Source organism: Oncorhynchus mykiss, chromosome 13 (genome assembly GCF_057628025.1).
Source record: "Oncorhynchus mykiss isolate SJ-2025 chromosome 13, ASM5762802v1, whole genome shotgun sequence".
In the NCBI taxonomy this organism is placed as follows: Eukaryota; Metazoa; Chordata; class Actinopteri; order Salmoniformes; family Salmonidae; genus Oncorhynchus; species Oncorhynchus mykiss.
The window spans coordinates 16,709,375-16,732,565 of record NC_143034.1 but is presented as its reverse complement, the minus strand read 5'-3'; the positions used below and the strand labels follow the sequence as shown (position 1 = coordinate 16,732,565).

At 44.6% G+C, this 23,191-nt stretch overlaps 2 protein-coding genes across 5 annotated transcripts in view; both read right to left on the bottom strand.

The window, feature by feature from the left end:
- The window catches only part of LOC110487250 (uncharacterized), a 114,374-nt gene that overhangs the window by 40,723 nt on the left and 50,460 nt on the right, over window positions 1-23,191 (bottom strand). The gene's annotated exons all lie outside the window — the stretch shown is intronic.
- Window positions 1-23,191, bottom strand: part of LOC118938184 (sialoadhesin) — a 46,891-nt gene that overhangs the window by 12,629 nt on the left and 11,071 nt on the right. Inside the window, exons 1-2 of one of the 4 annotated variants that reach the window (XM_090195464.1) lie at window positions 13,979-14,145; window positions 13,712-13,761 (exon numbers count right to left, since the gene is read on the bottom strand). The exons of 1 other annotated variant lie outside the window; for it this stretch is intronic. The gene's annotated coding sequence lies outside the window, so the exon portion shown is untranslated. Of the gene's footprint in view, window positions 1-13,711; window positions 13,762-13,951; window positions 14,146-23,191 lie in introns of those variants that run through there. 2 more of the 4 variants (XM_090195467.1, XM_090195465.1) reach the window with 2 other exon arrangements.

The following is a 23,191-nucleotide window of genomic DNA, read 5'->3' as shown; positions in this document are numbered from 1 at the left end:
GGATTCTTTACCAGGCGTCGCTCAGTTCCACGCATTAGTGGGAGTACAGCCCGTGTTGTGGTTGCCAGTGGAGGATGGTTGGGCACCCGTAGCAGTGGTGTCGCATACCTGTGAACGTCATCCATTTCAGTGGTGGTGGTGCTCTTCTCCAGGAGGTCTAATGCATAGGAGTCATATTTCGAGCGAGTGACCTCCTGTAGCTTCCGGTGGGCGAAGGTGTCCATCTTCCAGAGCATCTCAACATTCCAAAGGAGGTCAGTGGCTGCACAGGGGGATGGATCTGGATTGCTTCTGGTGAAGAGAACTTGCTGTGACTGTACAGCTTGGGTGGAGAGAAGTAGATGGGCTGAACCTTGCATAGCCCAACCCAAGGATGTATGGATAGCAATGGGCCCTCCTTCTGGTCCAGCTCGTATAGGCTCAGTCGGGGTGACGAGATGTGGGTGGTCTGACCGAATCAGGATAAGTTGCGCTACTCTGGCCAGGTTAGGAAGAGGCAATTCTCGTAGATGAGGATATTGTTTCTGTAGAACACTTACTGGGCAGGAGTGCTCTGCGAGATTCAAGCCATCTGCCGTAAAGGCATTGGTGATATTATAGGCCACGTCCCTGTTTCCTGAAGGTGAAATGCTAAAGGTCACAGCAGAGCCTTTCATTTGGATAACGTCATGTCGCACCGTTCTGAGATTAAGGGTCTCGGGGATCCTCTCCAGGTTCAGCTGACGGGTGGCCGCCGTGAGAATGATTGTTCTTTCTGACCCATCATCTAGAACGGCGAATGTATCAATGCTTCTCCCTTCACTTTGCAGAGTGACCTTGACCACCTTCAACATAACCCTTGGAGACCGGTTCTGCTGGTCGAGGTACAGCTCCTTTGCAGCTCCTACCATACCTTAAGGGAACATTTTGACATTTTCCGTATGGTTAGTGAGAAAGTCCATATTGCAAATGTACGGTCCCTTACTAGACGTCCGAAAACGTTTGTAAAATTCGCGGACGGCATCAGGCCGAGTGGCAGAGCCGGACCTACCGGGAAGTCATCAAACAAACTTTCTCGGACATTCGGTTTCCATTTTATAAAATAATCTAATTTTGGTCATTTTTCCGCTGTCCCGGTAAATCCCACAAGAGGGCATAAGCAATCATATTGCAAATGTACAAAACATCACGAATCACGACATGGCCTTATCTCCAAAACGGAAAATATTTTGAAGCCGAAAGTCGGTGAGCGTAGGTTTGGCATAATGGGCAGTTGGCCCCGAACAAGATGGCGTCTAGGCCTCAACGGTTTTTGAGTTATGGCCATTCTTCTGGGATTAAAGGTCCAAAATGAAAATAGAGAAGTAATTTTTCCACTTCACGTCAAAGTCAAGGAGCCTCCGGTGTAAATAAAAAAAGAACCAGCCATTTATCTATCGTCATTTAAGAGAAATCGTACAATGTCAAATTGGTGATGTTCAAAAATAGTTTTGTTTTTTTAAACAGTTACAGATCCAGTTGCAGGGTGTTCATACAAATCTTTTTAAAGTGTGCTGCGGAGCTCTGCGAGATTTCTGTGATTTTCTATGATTTTCTGAAATATCACACACTCACTAAACCTTCCGTAAATAACTCAGTTCTTAACGTAAAGACTTAAAACTCAGGATTCTGTAAGAGGCTACCTCAATCAAGACATGTGTTTACTTATAGCTTCCTGTGCCAACCGGAAGTGCCTTAAAAGGGTGTCATAGGTGCAGTTTCGAAGGGTTTAAAAGATCCAATCTTTTTAAAACGTCATATGTGTGACTAGGTAACCCCCATGAACTGTAAGTCAGTCATTTCTCCCAACAGATGTCAAAGAAAAGCTCTCTCTCACACACACACACACACACACACACACACACAGCAAGGATGGAGTGACAAAGTGCGGTGCTTAAAGACACACAGAGCCTGGAATGGCATTTCCATATTCTCTAGGCCGTTGCCGAGTTCAACGAGACGCCCTACTTGACCGTAGCTCGCTCTGAGTGCAGCGACCGTGTAAAAAAGTAGGCCCAAAATGAAGCCTGGCCCTAAATGTCATTTGCATTTGGGTGACAGTCAGAGAACCGTTAGGGTGAGAAGCACAATTCGACCTCAGGTACGATCCTGAGGTCCTCCCGACCTGTGCAAGCCTAACCTTGACCGTGTGGCATTAACCCTTAACAGTAAAACAGGGTTTTTTGATCTCACAGATTACAATGACATCTCTCCCCATAGGAATACATTGCCTGCTCCTCTAAAGTCAACCTGAAGCCTATGTGGGTTATGAATGCCTTATGAACCTGTCTTGTATGACAGTCCATCAGACCACTATGAGGTCTACCTGTGTCAATTCTAAGCTTCCTGAAGCAACCGGAAGTGGTTAAAATCACCCTAAAAGTGTTTTGAAACACATAACCTGTCATTATGAAAATCACTGCATTCAACCCTGTGTAGATCAGTCCATTCTTAACTTAAATACTTAAAACTCAGGATTCTGTAAGAGGCTACCTCAATCAAGACATGTGTTTACTTATAGCTTCCTGTGCCAACCGGAAGTGCCTTAAAAGGGTGTCATAGATGCTGGTTCGAAGGGTTTAAAAGGTCCGATCTTTTTAAAACTTCATATGTGTGACTAGGTAACCCTCATGAACTGTAAATCAGTCATCTTTCCCATAAAATGTCAAAGAAAAACTAAATCACACACACACACACACAGCTTGGAAGGAGGGACACATTGGGGTGCGTAGAGACATACACTGCCTGCATTAGTTAACCTTGTTGGAACTTTTAAAGAACCGTCAGACCTAGAGTTACAAAACTTTAGAAACCTGTTCTAGACCTCAGGTCGATAGTGCGTGGTGAGTTACGTGGCTCTAGAAGGTTCTCGGACCGAGAAACAGCCTCGTACATTTGCAATGACTTCAATTCATTTTTTGCATCACGAAAATGACGACATTTAGAAAAGTCCCAGAGTCGCAAGACTAGGTGCATTGCGGCCGTCTCGGCCCATATAGACAGACCCCAACGTTTCTGTCCGATAGCTCATTCAAGGACCCCGTAGCAAGTCATGGAAAAAAGTGGATTTTCAGCACCAATTAGGGTCTTGCTCGGACACCAAATGACCTACCGGGCCGAAACTTGGGATTCGGTGTCGCCTCAGGTAGGCCTACACATGACATCTGAACTGGACCCGCAGCTGGAACGTAACTACCTGTTTTACGTTTTTATTATGGTTTGAATAGAATGCGTTGTGAATTTTGGGCCATCTCTGTAGTATGTGATAGTTGACTACTAAACGATTTGGTTTGGTGTCAGTTTGTATCAGTTTGGTGTCAGAATGATATCTAATTGACTGATGGACGGTGACTTGCTGGTGACTCTTATTCATTTGCAAAATGTTTAAACAGTGAGGTACCATCACCAAAGTGACATTCTGAAATCAACCCTAACGAGCGATCGAGAGGAACCAGAATCACTAACCAGCCATCCCGAGTTCATCGGGCCAGTCAATTTTGCATTCCTGCAGGTTTTTGAGCATGACAAATTCGTGATGGTAAATGCCCATTGAAACATATTGCAAATGCACGTGCATTTGCAATATGATTCAATAGTGAAAAAAACATCACCAAATGGACATGATGAAATCAACACAACGAGTGATGGAAAGGAACAACTATCACTGCACGGCCATCCTGTGTTCATCAGGCCAGTCAATTTTGCATTTCTGCAGGATTTTTGAGCATGTCAAATTTCTTATGGCATACAAAAGTATAGTTTGAGCAAAGTATAGTTTGACTTTAGAGCATGCAAAATTCCATTCCATTGAAACATATTGCAAATGCACGTGCACTTTTCACGCACTTTTTTAAGGGTGTGTGAAGTTTTTTATAAAATTTTGACTTTTGACTTCCTACGAAATCATATTGCAAATGGACAAAACATATGCCTTATGCGCAAGTTTTTTTTATTTTTAATTATGATAATAAAATTGTTCAGTTCTTACACGTGTAATTGACCAAAAAAATCGAAAGAATTTCGAAAAACGGTCCAGAATGCACTTTTTTAAAGGGGTTGCTAGGTTATGGAAAGAAAATTCACTTTTTCAAAATGTTGCTTTTGGATGTTGACATGGGTTGCATTTGCAATATGAAAAACCACGGTGGAGCGCACTCGCCACCTGTTGGATTTTCAAAGTGTTACACCTGGCATTTGCCATATGGCATTTGCATTCAACTTTACACGAAACGACGCCGAATTGGGTGGTATTGGACACCGTGTATATGGTTTGTCCAATGCCAATGACTTCCCATTCATTTTTGTCCATTTCAGGGGGGTGTTCCCTTACATGAGCAAACTATGATCCTTCTGTGCTTGGGGAATTACATCATGCAACACGGTGAGATTTCCTTACAGCAATTGCGGGGTTCCCGAAATGTGCAGGTCTCCGCCTTATGCTACGGGCACACTTGTAGCGTCGCTCACCTGAAGTGAGCCAGGCCTTTAATTGAGGTTGAGTGAGCTTTTTTAACCTGGGGCATGAGCCAAGGAAGTGCCCCTTACTATTGCAATAAGGGCAGTAAGGCTGGTATTTGATGTTCTTGCTCTTGACAGGGGTCTTCTTCCCAGGTTCCTCCCCGGCTTCACTATTTAAGTACATGGTAGTGGGATTTGGCCTTTTCTGTTCCTCCTGGTGTTCAAACTCCTTCCTTCCCCAGTGGCTATGGCTGAGATTGTGGCCTGGTGAGCGATGCTCTTCGCCTTTGCCTTCACCTCCAACCATGCGGCCAGGTCTCTGAGAGCATAGGTGCTTCTCGAGCCCTCTCTCAGGATGCCCTTGTTCAAACAATTTTCCATGAAACTGTCTTTGAGGTACACTGGAAATTTGCTAAGAAGCCTGTCCACGTGGGAGCCACATTTCAGCTCGTTCCCGTCTTCTCCTTCAACGGATTGGAGCATCGAGGTCAGGGATTGGACAGCCAGGGAGAACTCTTGGAAGGAAGCATGGTCTCCCGTTTTAATTGGAGACGTGTTCAGGATGTTGTTCAGTTCATTCTGGACTAGCTGGCGTGGCTCACCATATCTGGGCTTCGGGACCTGGAGAGCAGCAGTGTATGGTGTAGCGAAGTGCATAAAGGATTGGGCCAGCCTATATGCACTGGGAAACCGCAAATGATCCATTAGTACTTGGTATTTGTAGCGTTCTGACAGATGACTGTGAATAGCCAGTAGGCTCTCCAATGCCATTTCCAAAGAGCAAATTCACTCTCCTTTCCGCTCTCAAAGTATGGCAGTTTGGGTCTGGGAATTCCATAGGCTGAGGCTACTAGAAGTTTCATAATGTTCCCTCTTATGAGTGTGTGAAGGATACATCCGGGACTTCTGATGAGCCCACTGTGGCCTCATTGGGCCGGTCCCCTACTGTTCCAGACCCTCCAATGGTGGCAGCTGGAATTGGGTGAGAGCCCTCCCATCTGATATTTGAGGACTGGCCTGGCCCTGGACGAGAGGAACAATTTGCCGTGGTTGGTAATTGGCGGAAAGGCGAAGGAGTGATGATTTGTCCAGATGGAGGAATGCTAACTTGTGTCACTGGCATAGAGGGCGATGGTGGAGCAGCCTGTCCCTATGCTCCATGTTAGCTGTTGACCCCGGAGCCTCCGGGGACTGTGTGCCATGCAGTACCAGAGGGGCAGATTGGGAAAGAAAGGTAGACAGGTCAGGTCCATGTGGAGGGGTGGTCAGGTCAACTCCCTGTTCGTTCCTTTCCAGGAAGGATGAGACCATCCGTACCTACTCCAATTCCCTTCTGGCATGACGGTGCTGTCGCTGCTGTGCCAGGTCCTTGGCAATGAATTCCCGTTCCTGTAGAGCTCTACGGGCCTGCACATCCAATTGGTGACATCCTTCGTCATCTTGTCGTTCCTCCTCAATATGACGCTCAATTTCCTCCAAAGCTAATTGTTTCATCCTCTCTTGTAGGACAGCGGTCGGTGAATCGCTGAGGGCTAGTGAATGGCGGCTGCCATGGCCACTTCCAAAGGGGTAGCCACTGGTCTAACTCCCACTCCGTCTAGAGTGCTTCGACGATTTCCCATTAGTTAAGGGGTGAGCGGAGCCTGCCTCAGGAAGCTGGTCAACCTGTGCTGTGGGCGTCACCTCCATGGGTTCTTCCTGTAGTCCACTTTCCTGCTCCAAAGCAGTTTCTGGTCCTTGGCTCAAAGGGGATGGTTGATGGCTGAAACGTACAGTTGATCCATTACCACTTTGAGCTCTGGTGGGCTTGCCCTTTGAGGTCGGAAACTCGACCACATAATCCTTAAGATAACCAGGTGCTTGCCTGGTTCTTCTGGTGCTGCTGCTGGTTGAGGATGAAGCTTTTGTTTTTTTATGCTTAGCTCCTGGATATTTATTTTGTTCCAAGACCTTACCCTCAGCTGCTCTCTCCTCCTCTCTTCTTCCTTCCAGTGGAAACAATTATTCCCTCTCCACCTCCATTTCCTTTTCACCTGTCTTTGGTTCAGTCAACATCCGGCTCGAAGGACCATTGAAAGATAAGTGGAATCTGTGTGGGTAGCTGGACAGGTAGGATGACTGACAGTGAAGGTGAACAGGTGGTCACATGTCAGGTGACAGAGGAATGGATGAGATGGAGGCAGGAATTCCTTTAACCATAAAGTGGTATATTTACTGAGTAGTCTGTGCTGCATAACAAAGGAAACAAAATAACATGTATCCAATCCAATCCAAGTTTGATATCAAAGTCGATCAGTTCAGCAAACAATGACATTTCTCATTTCACCCTTTCATGTCTTCATGTGTACATGTAATTCATTTCATTACATATTAACCATATCGATTGCATATTTGGTCTATGAGGATCCGTAGGGCCATGATCATTGACAACTCACAATACACAATATGTTTGAAGCGTGCGCTCCAAGCCACACGCCGTGGTAATAACGATAAGCAATAACTGATTGGCCCACTCTCCCGATCGCCACAGATAATTCAGATGAAAAGGTAACAGAGTCGGTGGACTTACGTGGATTCACGGATGGACAGAACTTCTGGAGTTAAGGAAGAGAAAGCAGCGAGATCAGGCGATGCAATTTCCTCCTTTTCTGGAGTTGAGATCTGACGGACATTTCCACCTGACCTAATTAAAGCGCCCCTGGCCCAGCTGAGTAAATGGCAATGAACTAAAGGATTATTCCACCAACTTCATGGGCCTTTTCTACAACACCTGTTATCTATATATAGTCTAATGTAGCCTGTAATCCATGTATAGTCTATTGTAGCCTGTTATCCATATATAGTCTAATGTAGCCTGTTATCATACATAATCTAATGTAGACTGTTATCCATAATTAATCTAATGTAGCCTATTATCTATATATAGTCTAATTTAGCCTGTTCTCCATATATAGTCTAACCTAGCCTGTCATCCATATATAGTTGTCACAACTTCAGACTAATTTGGCTCCTCTCCTTGTTCTGGTGGCGTTCGGAGGTCGACGTCACCTGCTTTCTAGCCAACGCCGCTCCATTTGTTCATTGTTCATTTGTTTTGTCTTGTTCCCTGCACACCTGGGTTACATTCCCTAATCACACTGCATGTATTTATTCCTCTGTTCCCCCCAATGTCTTTGTGTGAAATAGTTTTGTTTACGTGTTTAGTGTGATGCGCCAGATTGGTTCCCCCCCCCCCCGGGTATCGTATTTTGACCCGTTGTATTTATTTGTCATACATTTGTATATTTGTGAGTGTTTTTAACGCTTATTGAATTTTACCTGTGGCTGGAGGATTTTGGATGCAGTTGCGTCTGTCTTTTGTGCTTTTTCCAAATAAAAGTGCGCCTGATCACAACTCACTGCTCTCCTGCACCTGACCTCACATCAGTAGCACACAACCCTGACAGAATTTCACACCACCCATGGAGTCAGCAGGAGCAGGTACCCCGGTCAGAGAAGTCGAGGAGCGCATCCGGGAACACTCAGCAATGCTGCAACATCTCGGTGCCATGATGATTCGCGTTAACCATACCATGGACCGTTGGGAGAGACAGGAAGTCTCTCCAGTGTCTCGACCAGCGCAACCGGGGTTACCTCTACCCGTCCCTCCTGGATCCAGTCCCAGTGAGATGCGTCTCTCCCTTCCCAGGGAGTATGATGGGACAGCAGCACGGTGCCAGGAGTTCCTATTACAGCTGGACCTATACCTGGCCACCCGGGAAGGGAGAGGGTGTCCGCCCTCGTCTCATGCCTCTCAGGGAGAGCTCTGGAGTGGGAAAACGCTGTGTGGGGAGAGGGAGACGCGGCGTTGGACCACTTCGAGGAGTTCACCCGCCGCTTCGGGCCGTCTTCGACCATCCGCCCGAGGGTGGTCGCGAGAGTGCTCGGGGAGGTGTGTAGGGGCTTCCGTTGGTGCTAAGACGGTGGAAAGTCCAGACCAGGTCTCCACCGTGCGCATCCCCCCAGAATATGCCGATTTGGCTCAGTACTCAATTACCACCCCATCGATTCCCATCGATTCCACCACGGTAAAGGAGGTGCAGCGGTTTTTAGGGTTTGCCCATTACTACCGGAGATTTATCCAGGGTTTTGGCCAGGTGGCTGCTCCCATTACCTCACTGTTGAAGGGGGGGTTCTGTACGTCTGCAGTGGTCGGTTGAGGCGGACAGGGATTTTGTGCACCTAAGAGCTCTGTTTACCTGGGCTCCCGTGCTGGCCCATCCGGATCCCTCTTTGGCGTTCATAGTGGAGGTGGACGCGTCCGAGGCTGGGATAGGAGCTGTGCTCTCTCAGCGCTCAGGCACGCCACCGAAGCTTCTCGAAGAAGCTCAGCCCGGCGAAGCGGAACTATGATGTGGGGGACCAGGAGCTGTTGGCTGTGGTTAAAGCTTTGAGGGCGTGGAGACATTGGCTTGAGGGGGCTAAACACCCTTTTCTCATCTGGACTGACCACTGTAACCTGGAGTACATTCGGGCAGCGAGGTGACTGAATCCTCGTCAGGCAAGGTGGGCCATGTTCTTTACCCATTTTCTGTTTACCCTGTCCTACAGACCAGGTTCCCAGAATATGAAGGCAGACGCACTGTCCCGGCTGTATGACACAGAGGAGCGGCCCATGGATCAGGCTCCCATACTCCCGGCCTCCTGACTGGTAGCGCCAGTCGTGGGGGAGCTGGACGCGGATATTGAGCAGGCGTTGCGTACAGAGCCCGCTCCCCTCCAGTGTCCGGTCGGGCGTCTGTACGTCCCGTCTGCTGTCCGTGACCAGTTGATCTATTGGGCCCACACGTTACCCTCCTCGGGTCATCTGGGGATCAGTTGGACGGTGCGCTGTCTGACTGGGAAGTACTGGTGGCCCACCTTGGTTAAGGACGTGAGGGTTACAACCCTTACTCGTTCCACAATGGCTGTGGTTGCACCTGTCGGTAGATTTCCTGATTACCGATCTTCCTCCCTCACAGGGTAACACCGTGATCCTGGCTGTTGTGGATCGTTTTTCTATGTCCTGTCGTCTCCTCCCTTTGCCCAGTCTCCCTATGGCCCTACAGACTGCGGAGGCCTTGTTTACACACATCTTCCAGCACTACGGGATGCCTGAGGATATATTGTCATATTATATGATTGGGGTCCCCAGTTCACGTCGAGGGTCTGGAAGGTGTTCATGGAACGTCTGGGGGTCTCGGTCAGCCTTACCTCAAGTTTTCATCCCAAGAGTAACGGGCAGATGGAGAGAGTAAACCATGCTAGTGAGGTCCTATTGCCAGGACCGGCCGGGGGAGTGGGCAGCATTCGTGCACTGGGCAGAGATGGCCCAGAACTCGCTCCGACACTCCTCCACTAACGTCTCCCGCTTCCAGTGCATACTGGGCTATCAACCGGTTCTGGCACCTTGGCATCAGAGCCAGAACGAGGCTCCTGAGGTGGACGACTGGTTCCTGTGCGCAGAGGAAACATGGGACGCCGCCAATGTCCATCTTCAGCGCGCCTTGCTGCACCAGAAAGTGGGAGCAGACTGTCACCGCAGTGAGGCCCCTGTATTTGCACCGGGAGACCAGGTCTGGCTCTCGACCCGAAACCTGCCCCTCCACCTGCCCTGCCGGAAGCTGGGCCCGCGGTTTGTGGGGCCATTCAAAGTCCTGAGGAGAGTGAACGAGGTGTGTTACAGGTTACAGCTTCCCCCCGATTACCACATTAACCCCTCGTCGCGGGCCGGATTGCCCTGTGCCTCGCCCTCCGGGTCGTCCCCGAGGGCAGTGTCGGTGCGCCGCTAGAGCCGCGCGTCAAGGGGGGGTGTACTGTACCTGTGGCTGGAGGATTTTGGACGCAGTTGCGTCTGTCTTTTGTGCTTTTGCCAAATAAAAGTGTGCCTGATCACAACTTATTGCTCTCCTGCACCTGACTTCGCACCAGTAGCGCACAACCCTGCCATCAGTCTAATGTAGCCTGTTATCCATATATAGTCTAATGTAGCCTGTTATCCATATAGTCTAATGTAGCCTGCTATCCATATACAGTTGAAGTCGGAAGTTTACATAGACCTTAGCCAAATACATTTAAACTTAACTTTTCACAATTCCTGACATTTAATCCTTGTAAAAATTCTCTGTCTTAGGTCAGTTAGGATAACCACTTTATTTTAAGTATGTGAAATGTCAGAATAATAGTGGAGAGAATTATTTATTTCAGCTTTAATTCCTTTCATCACATTTCCAGTGGGTCAGAAGTTAACATACACTAAATTAGTATTTGGTAGCTTTTAAATTGTTTAACTTGGGTCAAACGTTTCGTGTAGCCTTCCACAAGCTTCCCACAATAAGTTGGGTGAATTTTCGCCCATTCCTCCTGATAGAGCTGGTGTAACGGAGTCAGGTTTTTAGGCCTCCTTACTCGCACACGCTTTTTCATTTCTGCCAACAACTTTTCTGTTGGTTTAAAGTCAGGGCTTTGTGATGGCGACTCCAATACCTTGACTTTGTTGTCCTTAAGCCATTTTGCCACAACTTTGGAAGTATGCTTGTGGTCATTGTCAATTTGGAAGACCCATTTGCGACCAAGCTTTAACTTCCTGACTGATGTCTTGAGATGTTGCTTCAATATATCCACATCATTTTCTTCCTCATGATGCCATCTACTTTGTGAAGTGCATCAAAGTATGTTCATCTCTAGGAATACAGAATACATCTCCTTCCTGAGCAGTATGACGGCTGCGTGGTCCCATGGTGTTTATACTTGCGTACTATTGTTTGTACAAATGAACGTGGTACCATTTGGCGTTTGGAAATTGCCCCCAAGGATGAATCAGACTTGTGGAGGTCTACCATTTTTTCCTGAGGTCTTGGCTGAGTTTTTTTTATTTTCCCATAATGTCAAGCTAAGAGACACTGATGTTGTAGGTAGGCCTTGAAATACTTCCACAGATACACCTCAAATTGACTCAAATTATGTTAATTAGTCTATCAGAAGCTTCTAAAGCCATCATATAATTTTCTGGAATTGTCCAAGAAGTTTAACGGCACAGTCAACTTAATGTATGTAAACCTCTGACCCACTGGAATTGTGATACAGTGAACTATAAGCGAAAAAATATGTCTGTAAACAATTGTTGGAAATATTACTTGTGTCATGCACAAAGTAGATGTCTTAACCGATTTGCCAAACCTATTGTTTGTTAAGAAGAAATTTGTGGAGTGGTTGAAAAACAAGTTACTGACTCTAACCTAAGTGTATGTTAACTTCTGACTTCAACTGTACATAGTATAATGTAGCCTGCTATCCATATATACACTACCGTTGAAAAAGTTTGGGGTCACATAAAATGGCCTTGTTTTTGAAGACAAGCAACTTTTTTGTCCATTAAAATAACATCACGTTTTTGTGCTATAAAGTACCAGGAACGAGATTAGAACCTCGTCTTAGGGGCCAAACTGAACGATAATTTATAGTGAATGCTATTGGCTACGGGATACTCCTTTCTCATTATGAAGTCTCACTTTGTGAACTGTTCCTAATATCTGTGGTTTGTTATGTCGACTAGGGGGGTGGATCTTTGCTATTAAAGATCTCAGTAGCCATAGTGTTGTCACTCAGCGGTTCATGAGAAATGGTGAATCGTTGAAAGTCATTGCTATTGCAAAGCTCTTATTATTAAAGATGTAGTTTAAGTATAACTCGGACTGGTGTGATAAGTGTGTCTCCTTATTTGATAGTAAAGAAATTAACCACCACACCTTCTTTAGACTAGTTGAGTATCTGGAGCATCAGTATTTGTGGGTTCGATTATTTCTTATTCGTATCTCTTGCTTTTTGGTGGGTATTTCATTAAAGCTGCGTTGTTGGTTTTATTAAGGGCTTTTAAGCATTTCACTGTAAGGTCTACCTGTTGTATTCAGTGCATGTGACAAATAAAATGTTATTTGATTTGATGTAATACTACTCCTAAACACAACCCACAGTCACCGTGTCTCATGTTAATACTACTCCTATACACAACCCACCATCACTGTGTCTCATGTTAATACTACTCCTAAACACAACCCACCATCACTGTGTCTCATGTTAATACTACTCCTAAACACAACCCACAGTCACCGTGTCTCATGTTAATACTACTCCTATACACAACCCATCATCACTGTGTCTCATGTTAATACTACTCCTATACACAACCCACCATCACTGTGTCTCATGTTAATACTACTCCTAAACACAACCCACCATCACTGTGTCTCATGTTAATACTACTCCTAAACACAACCCACCATCACTGTGTCTCATGTTAATACTACTCCTAAACACAACCCACCATCACTGTGTCTCATGTTAATACTGCTCCTAAACACAACCCACCATCACTGTGTCTCATGTTAATACTACTCCTAAACACAATCCACTATCACTGTGTCTCATGTTAATACTGCTCCTAAACACAACCCACCATCACTGTGTCTCATGTTAATACTACTCCTAAACACAACCCACCATCACTGTGTTTTATGTTAATGCTACTTCTAAAGCTCTTTTGAAACATCATCTCAATCACTCTTACTCTTACGGTCACTCTTACTTTAGGCCATTTTCAAAATGTCTCCACAGTCTATTGCTCTCAGAGCTTTTAAAATAGCATGCACAAGTCTTTATGTGAAACATGTACAATTCAGGTTAGTATTTGTCAAGGGTGCCAATAATTTTGGTTGTGACTGTATATCCCACATTCAGATAAATATGTACAAATGAATTTACACACACACACACACACACACACACACACACACACACACACACACACACACACACACACACACACACACACACACACACACACACACTTGACCCTGATATACTTTGACAGTGAACTTGACCCTATTGAATGGAGATCTGGGTATTACTGGTAAACTCTACTGATCATGTTTTAAACATGCAACTGAATAAACTGAACTAAACTAAACACATGAAAACACAGTCCAGGGTCAGTATTCACAAAGTGTATCAAAGTAGGAGAGCTGATCTGGGATCAGTTTAGCATTTTAGATCATAATTATATGGACCTTCTGAGACACTTTATGAATACAGGCCCTGATGTAACAACCAAAACACAGTTCAAAATAAATCAACAAGTACAAAGATGACTGAGATGTCATGTATGGCTAAAAACATCAAAACTAAAACTACATTCCAAGATATCGTCAAGTGTACTTACAGAGTAAAGTGAAGGGGAGAGGTCTTGAACAGTCAGTCAACTTACTGTCGCTGCATGGAAACAAGAAGTAGTCTACTGTAAGTATTAGTAGAAGCAGGCGTAGCCTAAGTGCGAGTTCTGTTGTTGACACATTTTAAAAGTAGCCTAGTCAGGGCATTAACATGCAGGAACAACATGTCACATAAGGGATGTTACTGTATCTAAATAGAAAATGGTCTAAAGTCAGAATACTGTAGTTACATTTATTTATTTGAGGAGTGAACCTACATGTTTTACAAGAAACAAAATGTGACACGTTCCTATCACTCTTCATCTGCTGGTATGGAAGGTTCCAGAACAGATGAAAGGGGAGTGTCTTTGGTTCCAGTGTTCTAGACTAGAGCTCTCCCTACTGACATCTCAACATTACTGCAGCCTCCAGGCTTCATATGTCCCTACAAGTCCAATGAAAATATACAAAATAGAAGGTAAAATAACATTCAAAAATTTTAAATATATATAGAATAAACGTAAAAATACTGTGTTATTGGGAGTTATATTGAACTGGTGTTTGTATTGTAGTGATCTCAGCTAGCTTGTTAGCTACATGAAGAGGCTGTTATTCAGTGATAAACAAGTATTTTTGTGCATCACACAGCTACTCTGAATGTACTGGATTGTGAACAATACGATATGCTGCCGCTGAATTACAGCAAGACCCTACAGTTAGCTAGTGAGCTAGCTAACTTTTATCTATCAACGTTAGCTAGCTAGAAGCAACAGACAACAGCAAGCTGCTTTGAATTTCCAGTGTGTGTTTGTGTGAAAGAGATGTCTTCAGCTCACTGATTTTCAGAACAACGGACGCAAAGTGAACCCCGACAAGCATATAACTAAGTTGGTCCTTTTTTTAGCATTTTCATAATTTAAAAAAATATAATATTTTCTTACATAAAAACAAATGCATTGTTGGTTAAGGGCTAAGGGCTTGTCAGTAACCATTTCACAGTAAGGTCTACACCCGTTGTATTCAGCGCATGTGACAAATACAATTAGATTTGATTTGTGTGTTTAGGTACTGGACATTACTCCCTCTGACACTGGGTTTCTGAATATCTAAAAGTCTAAGCCATTTGGGGTGGGGGGGGGGGGGGGGGGGGTTCTACTAGCTGACATATGGAATTGTTTTAAGGTGGTCGTACCATGGATCATTTAGCTATTTGATTTTGAATTATAGTACCCCTTTAGGTAAAAAGATTAAATACTGAAAAATGATTTGATAAAGTATTGAATTTATTTCAGCCACACCTGTGACAGGTGTATAAAATCGAGCACACAGCCATGCAATCTCCATAACATTGGCAGTAGAATGGCCTTACTGAAGAGCTCAGTGACTTTCAACATGGCACCTTCATAGGATGCCACCTTTACAACAAGTCAGTTTGTCAAATTTCTGCACTGCTAGAGCTGCCCTGGTCAACTGTAAATGTTGTTATTATGACGTGGTAACGTCTAGGAACAACAACACTGCGCGCAATGCCTTCTCTGGAGGGGTGGGTATAATTTGTGGAACGTTCCAACAGGAATCCGTTCCAAAAACTTCGTAAATATCACGGTTGCCAACAAACAACGCATACAGAGTCGTATAACAGTAGAATGAGATACCGGGTAGGGAGTGAGCTATGTAATCACGTTTTTCACGCACCACGTTTATTCGGAAAAAATGTATCTCTTCGTTCTGGTAGCCTCCACCATTTCTCGTTCGTTGGTTTATTTATTATTTCCGGTGTTCCTGCATTTCCCGGTGAACTTTGTTGCGCCTCAATTGGGGAATCGCTGTGGTTGAAATGTAACTAATGACCGCAAACCCCAGTATTTTTATTAGCTATGTGTCTTGTACACAATTGTTACCGATGATACTGTATATACCTACTCGTACTACAGAAACATGCATTGTATTTTGCCAAGTTCTTTCGGTGTTAATCCTGTTTCCCAGATATAGCAGGTAAACTGTGTCTGCGTTGAGTTCATCTTGCCTAGTTAAATAAATATAAAATTAAATATAACATTTAAAATATATACTTTGACCAATTTCAGGTAACCCCAAGATGCTTGATTCACTACAACTGCTTTTGAATATCTTCAGTCGTTTGTGTTTTACATTCCAACTTTTGAACGTCTGTTTATTGGACATATGTATTAGTGTCTAATAAAGAAAGAGCAATGTATGTAAAGCATCCGATCTGTGTTAAGGTTATAGTGTGTGTGTATGGTGTAGTTTCTCTTGATTTCCACTAGGTGTCAGCACAGTTTCAATAATGTCACACCAGGTTCACAATATGTTTTCATGTGAAACCAATGAAATAGTATTTGTCACGTGCAGAATTCTACATATGTAGACCTTACAGTGGAATTCTGAATAACAAGCCCTTAACCAACAATTTACTTTTAAGGAAAATATGTGTTAAAACCTCTTGAAACTAGGGGGCACTATTTTTATGTTTGGAAAAACATTTTTCCCAAAGTATACGGCCTATTTCTCAGGACCAGATGCTAGAATATGCATATAAGTTTCCAAAACTTCCAAAACTGTCAACATTTTGTCTGTGAGTTCAACAGAACTGATATTGCAGGCGAAACCCTGAGAAAAATCAAACCAGGAAGTGGCTTCTATTTTGAAAACTCCATCTTCCATAGCCTCCCATTGCTCCATTTAAAGGGATATCAACCAGATTCCTTTTCCTAATAGTCTTCAGACATAGTTTCAGGCTTTTATTTTGAAGAATGAGCGTGAACGACCACATTGCGTAAGTGGATAGGTGGGGGCTCTGAGTGAGTTGTGCACAAAAGAGAAAGGCTACCATTGTTACTCCCGGTCCTAGTGAAAAGCCAACTGTCCCGGTTGATATATTATCAATTATCAATATTATCGAATAGATATTTGAAAAACACCCTGAGGATTGATTATAAAAAACGTTTGACATGTTTCTGTGGACATTATGGATATAATTTGGAATTTTTGTCTGCGTTGTCGTGACCGCTCTTTCCGGTGGATTCCTGGGCATAACGCACCAAACTAACGAAGGTATTTGGATATAAAAAAATATCTTTATGGAACAAAAGGAACATTTGTCTAACTGGGAGTCTCGTGAGTGAAAACATCCGAAGATCAAGAGTAAACAATTAATTCATTGCTTTTCTGATTTTCGTGACCGAGTTACCTGATGCTAAGTGTACTTATTGTTTTGTTGAGCGATCGATAAACTTACACAAACGGTTGTATTGCTTTCGCTGTAAAGCATCATTTCAAAATCTGAGACGACAGGTGGATTAACAAAAGGCTAAGCTGTGTTTTGCAATATTGCACTTGTGATTTCATGAATATGAATATTTTCTAGTAATATTATTTGACTGTGGCGCTATGCTATTCAGCGGTTGCTGATGACAATTATACTGGATCCGGGATGGGTGGTTCAGAGAGGTTAATAATATTTAATGTAACTGGTTGTGTGTCTAGGTGCTGGACATTGGCCCTTCTGAAAGTGTCTGTGTATATTTTGTACTGATGATGATGACGATGATGATGATGATGATGAAGGTGAATAAACCATTATTGCTCTAGAAACCAATGTAAATGTCTCATTTGTAGTTACTGTATGTACTGCACAGTACAAGAGGTGAGATGTTGAAAGCTTTTAATTTTCTTTCCACTAAATACACTGTTATAACAAGGTAAAAACAGTGACAATTAAGATTAATCTTATACGCTTATTTCATAAAATAACACACTTCACACATTATTATTTTTAAAGCAATAAGGAACGTTGCATCAAGCATAACTCTTCCCTGGACATTGAGGAAAATTTGTGCCATAACTTTGTCATATCAATTAGCATTTTTTAAATAGTTTTATGTGTATCATCTAACAATACCATATAAACTATTACAATATAATAGAACAGAATAACTATTGTTGTTAGACTTCATATATAGTCTCTGTCACTCCCTGATTTGTTTCACCTGTCCTTGTGCTTGTCTCCACCCTCCTCCAGGTGTCGCTCTTCTTCCCCATTATCCCCTGTGTATTTATACCTGTGTTCTCTGTTTGTCTGTTGCCAGTTCGTCTTGTTTGTTAAGTCAAAAAGCATTTTGTCTCGGCTCCTGCTTTTTCCCAGTCTCTTTTTCTCGCCTTTCTGGTTTTGACGCTTGCCTGTCCTGACTCTGAGCCCGCCTGACCTGACCCTGAGCCTGCCTGACCTGAACCTGAGCCTGCCTGCCGTCCTGTACCCTTGCCCCACTACTCTGGATTATCGACCTCTGCCTGTCTTGACCTGACGTTTGCCTGCCCCTGTTGCTGTAGTAAACATTGTTACGTCAACACAGTCTGCATTTGGGTCTTACCTGAAACGCAATAGTCTCATATGTTTGATGATTCTTTCTGACAGATAACATATAACAACATATAGTTATATAAAATATAACTGGACATCGAGGCTGCCTAATTCAGATATCTACATTTTTTGTCAAAAGTTCTTGTCGTTAGATTCTGAGTTTACCGTAACTTAAAAAAATATTTCAAAAAATACATATATACTTTTCTAAATATTTACAATGCCCATTTCTTATTAATCGTAGTCTAAACGTCAAAACTGACCCTAGATCAACACTCGTACTCTGAGTGTGAATAGAGTAGTTCTGTGTGACTCAGTTGGTAGAGTGTGGCTCGGAGGTTCCATTCCTGTTGGAACTGTATGAAATATGAAAGATATATGTTCCCATGACTGTAATGAATGAGTGAATGACTTTGGATAAAAGTGTCTGCTAGATATTATATATTATTGCAAACCGGTTAGTGTACGTGTTTACTTTTCTATTCAAATCAAATCAAATCAAATTTTATTTGTCACATACACATGGTTAGCAGATGTTAATGCGAGTGTAGCGAAATGCTTGTGCTTCTAGTTCCGACAATGCAGTAATAACAAGTAATCTAACTAACAATTCCAAAACTACTGTCTTGTACACAGTGTAAGGGGATAAAGAATATGTACATAAGGATATATGAATGAGTGATGGTACAGAGCAGCATAGGCAAGATACAGTAGATGGTATCGAGTACAGTATGTACAAATGAGATGAGTATGTAAACAAAGTGGCATAGTTTAAAGTGGCTAGTGATACATGTATTACATAAGGATACAGTCGATGATATAGAGTACAGTATATACGTATGCATATGAGATGAATAATGTAGGGTAAGTAACATTATATAAGGTAGCATTGTTTAAAGTGGCTAGTGATATATTTACATCATTTCCCATCAATTCCCATTATTAAAGTGGCTGGAGTTGAGTCAGTGTCAGTGTGTTGGCAGCAGCCACTCAGTGTTAGTGGTGGCTGTTTAACAGTCTGATGGCCTTGAGATAGAAGCTGTTTTTCAGTCTCTCGGTCCCAGCTTTGATGCACCTGTACTGACCTCGCCTTCTGGATGATAGCGGGGTGAACAGGCAGTGGCTCGGGTGGTTGATGTCCTTGATGATCTTTATGGCCTTCCTGTGACATCGGGTGGTGTAGGTGTCCTGGAGGGCAGGTAGTTTGCCCCCGGTGATGCGTTGTGCAGACCTCACTACCCTCTGGAGAGCCTTACGGTTGAGGGCGGTGCAGTTGCCATACCAGGCGGTGATACAGCCCGCCAGGATGCTCTCGATTGTGCATCTGTAGAAGTTTGTGAGTGCTTTTGGTGACAAGCCGAATTTCTTCAGCCTCCTGAGGTTGAAGAGGCGCTGCTGCGCCTTCTTCACGATGCTGTCTGTGTGAGTGGACCAATTCAGTTTGTCTGTGATGTGTATGCCGAGGAACTTAAAACTTGCTACCCTCTCCACTACTGTTCCATCGATGTGGATAGGGGGGTGTTCCCTCTGCTGTTTCCTGAAGTCCACAATCATCTCCTTAGTTTTGTTGACGTTGAGTGTGAGGTTATTTTCCTGACACCACACTCCGAGGGCCCTCACCTCCTCCCTGTAGGCCGTCTCGTCGTTGTTGGTAATCAAGCCTACCACTGTTGTGTCGTCCGCAAACTTGATGATTGAGTTGGAGGCGTGCGTGGCCACGCAGTCGTGGGTGAACAGGGAGTACAGGAGAGGGCTCAGAACGCACCCTTGTGGGGCCCCAGTGTTGAGGATCAGCGGGGAGGAGATGTTGTTGCCTACCCTCACCACCTGGGGGCGGCCCGTCAGGAAGTCCAGTACCCAGTTGCACAGGGCGGGGTCGAGACCCAGGGTCTCGAGCTTGATGACGAGCTTGGAGGGTACTATGGTGTTGAATGCCGAGCTGTAGTCGATGAACAACATTCTCACATAGGTATTCCTCTTGTCCAGATGGGTTAGGGCAGTGTGCAGTGTGGTTGAGATTGCATCGTCTGTGGACCTATTTGGGCGGTAAGCAAATTGGAGTGGGTCTAGGGTGTCAGGTAGGGTGGAGGTGATATGGTCCTTGACTAGTCTCTCAAAGCACTTCATGATGACGGATGTGAGTGCTACGGGGCGGTAGTCGTTTAGCTCAGTTACCTTAGCTTTCTTGGGAACAGGAACAATGGTGGCCCTCTTGAAGCATGTGGGAACAGCAGACTGGTATAGGGATTGATTGAATATGTCCGTAAACACACCGGCCAGCTGGTCTGCGCATGCTCTGAGGGCGCGGCTGGGGATGCCGTCTGGGCCTGCAGCCTTGCGAGGGTTAACACGTTTAAATGTCTTACTCACCTCGGCTGCAGTGAAGGAGAGACCGCATGTTTTCGTTGCAGGCCGTGTCAGTGGCACGTGTCAGTGGCATTGTCCTCAAAGCGAGCAAAAAAGTTATTTAGTCTGCCTGGGAGCAAGACATCCTGGTCCGTGACTGGGCTGGATTTCTTCCTGTAGTCCGTGATTGACTGTAGACCCTGCCACATGCCTCTTGTGTCTGAGCCGTTGAATTGAGATTCTACTTTGTCTCTGTACTGGCGCTTAGCTTGTTTGATAGCCTTGCGGAGGGAATAGCTGCACTGTTTGTATTCGGTCATGTTACCAGACACCTTGCCCTGATTAAAAGCAGTGGTTCGCGCTTTCAGTTTCACACGAATGCTGCCATCAATCCACGGTTTCTGGTTAGGGAATGTTTTAATCGTTGCTATGGGAACGACATCTTCAACGCACGTTCTAATGAACTCGCACACCGAATCAGCGTATTCGTCAATGCTGTTATCTGACGCAATACGAAACATCTCCCAGTCCACGTGATGGAAGCAGTCTTGGAGTGTGGAGTCAGCTTGGTCGGACCAGCGTTGGACAGACCTCAGCGTGGGAGCCTCTTGTTTTAGTTTCTGTCTGTAGGCAGGGATCAACAAAATGGAGTCGTGGTCAGCTTTTCCGAAAGGGGGGCGGGGCAGGGCCTTATATGCGTTGCGGAAGTTAGAGTAACAATGATCCAAGGTCTTTCCTCCCCTGGTTGCGCAATCGATATGCTGATAAAATTTGGGGAGTCTTGTTTTCAGATTAGCCTTGTTAAAATCCCCAGCTACAATGAATGCAGCCTCCGGATAAATCGTTTCCAGTTTGCAGAGAGTTAAATAAAGTTCGTTCAGAGCCATCGATGTGTGTGCTTGGGGGGGGATATATACGGCTGTGATTATAATCGAAGAGAATTCTCTTGGTAGATAATGCGGTCTACATTTGATTGTGAGGAATTCTAAATCAGGTGAACAGAAGGATTTGAGTTCCTGTATGTTTCTTTCATCACACCATGTCACGTTGGCCATGAGGCATACGCCCCCGCCCCTCTTCTTACCAGAAATATGTTTGTTTCTGTCAGCGCGATGCGTGGAGAAACCCGTTGGCTGCACCGCTTCGGATAGAGTCTCTCCAGTGAGCCATGTTTCAGTGAAGCAAAGGACGTTACAGTCTCTGATGTCCCTCTGGAATGCTACCCTTGCTCGGATTTCATCAACCTTGTTGTCAAGAGACTGGACATTGGCAAGAAGAATGCTAGGGAGTGGTGCGCGCTGTGCCTGTCTCCGGAGTCTGACCAGAAGACCGCCTCGTTTCCCTCTCTTTCTGAGTCGTTTTTTTGGGTCGCTGCATAGGATCCACTCCGTTGTCCTGTTTGTAAGGCAGAACACAGGGTCCGCGTCGCGAAAAACATATTCTTGGTCGTACTGATGGTGAGTTGACGCTGATCTTATATTCAGTAGTTCTTCTCGACTGTATGTGATGAAACCTAAGATGACCTGTGGTACTAATGTAAGAAATAACACGTAAAAAAACAAAAAACTGCATAGTTTCCTAGGAACGCGAAGCGAGGCGGCCATCTCTGTCGGCGCCGGAAGTCACGGCGCCGGAAGTCATTTATGTTGGTAACCAGTTTATAACAGCAATATACCACGGCTAAGGGCTGTATCCAGGCACTCCGCTTCACGTCACGTTGCCTAAGAGGAGTCATTAGCCGTGGGACAGTAAATTGGCCAATATACCTCTGGCCTTATTGCTTAATTACATATATCTGTATAAACTGAGTGTACAAAACAGACTAACAAGGTGAGTCCAGGTGAAAGCTATGATCCCTTATTGATGTCACTTGTAGATGAAGGAGAGGAAAAGGGTTAAATAAGGATTTTATGCCTGGAGACAATTGAGACATGGATTGTGTATGTGTGCCATTGAGGGTGAATGGGCAAGACAACAAGTTTATTTGAACAGGGTATGGTAGTAGGTGCCAGGCGCACCAGTTTGAGTGTGTCAAGAACTGCAACGCAGCTGGGTTTGATGAATCCTGGCTCTTGCTGTTTCACGCTGATGGGAGGACTAGGGTATGGAGAGAACCACATGAGTACATGCAGCCATCACGCTACGTGTCAACATCACAGGCTGGTGGTGGTGGTGTGATGGTGTGGGGTGTGGTTTCACAGTACACATTGGGCCCCTTGATAAAAGTGGAGCAATGTTTCAATGCCACAGGATATCTGAACCTCATCATTGCCAATCAGGTGCATTCCTTCATGGCACCAGTGTATCCATCTGCAAATATATATTTTTCAGCAATATAATGCCCCATGCCACAAGGCTAGGTTTGTCCAGTGACAGTGAACTGACGGGGAGTTCTGCTTACTCAGTAGCCTGGCCAGTCACCAGATCTCAATTCAATTGAGCATCTGTAGGATGAGATTGAACAAGCTATTCGGAGTAAAGATCCACTTCCAGCCAACTTGACACAACTGTGGGAAGCACTGGAGTCAACATGGGCCAGCATCCCTTTTGACACCTTGTAGAGTCCATGTCCTGACAAATTGAGGCTGTGCTGAGGGCAAAAGGGGGTGAAACTCAATATTAGGAAGGTGTTCCTAATGTTTTGCATAGTCAGTGTATATCACTTAGTTTGAATATACGGGTCCAGATACAAAGTACATTACCAAAAGTATGTGGACACCTGCTCGTCAAACATCTCATTCCAAAATCATGGGTATTCATTTGG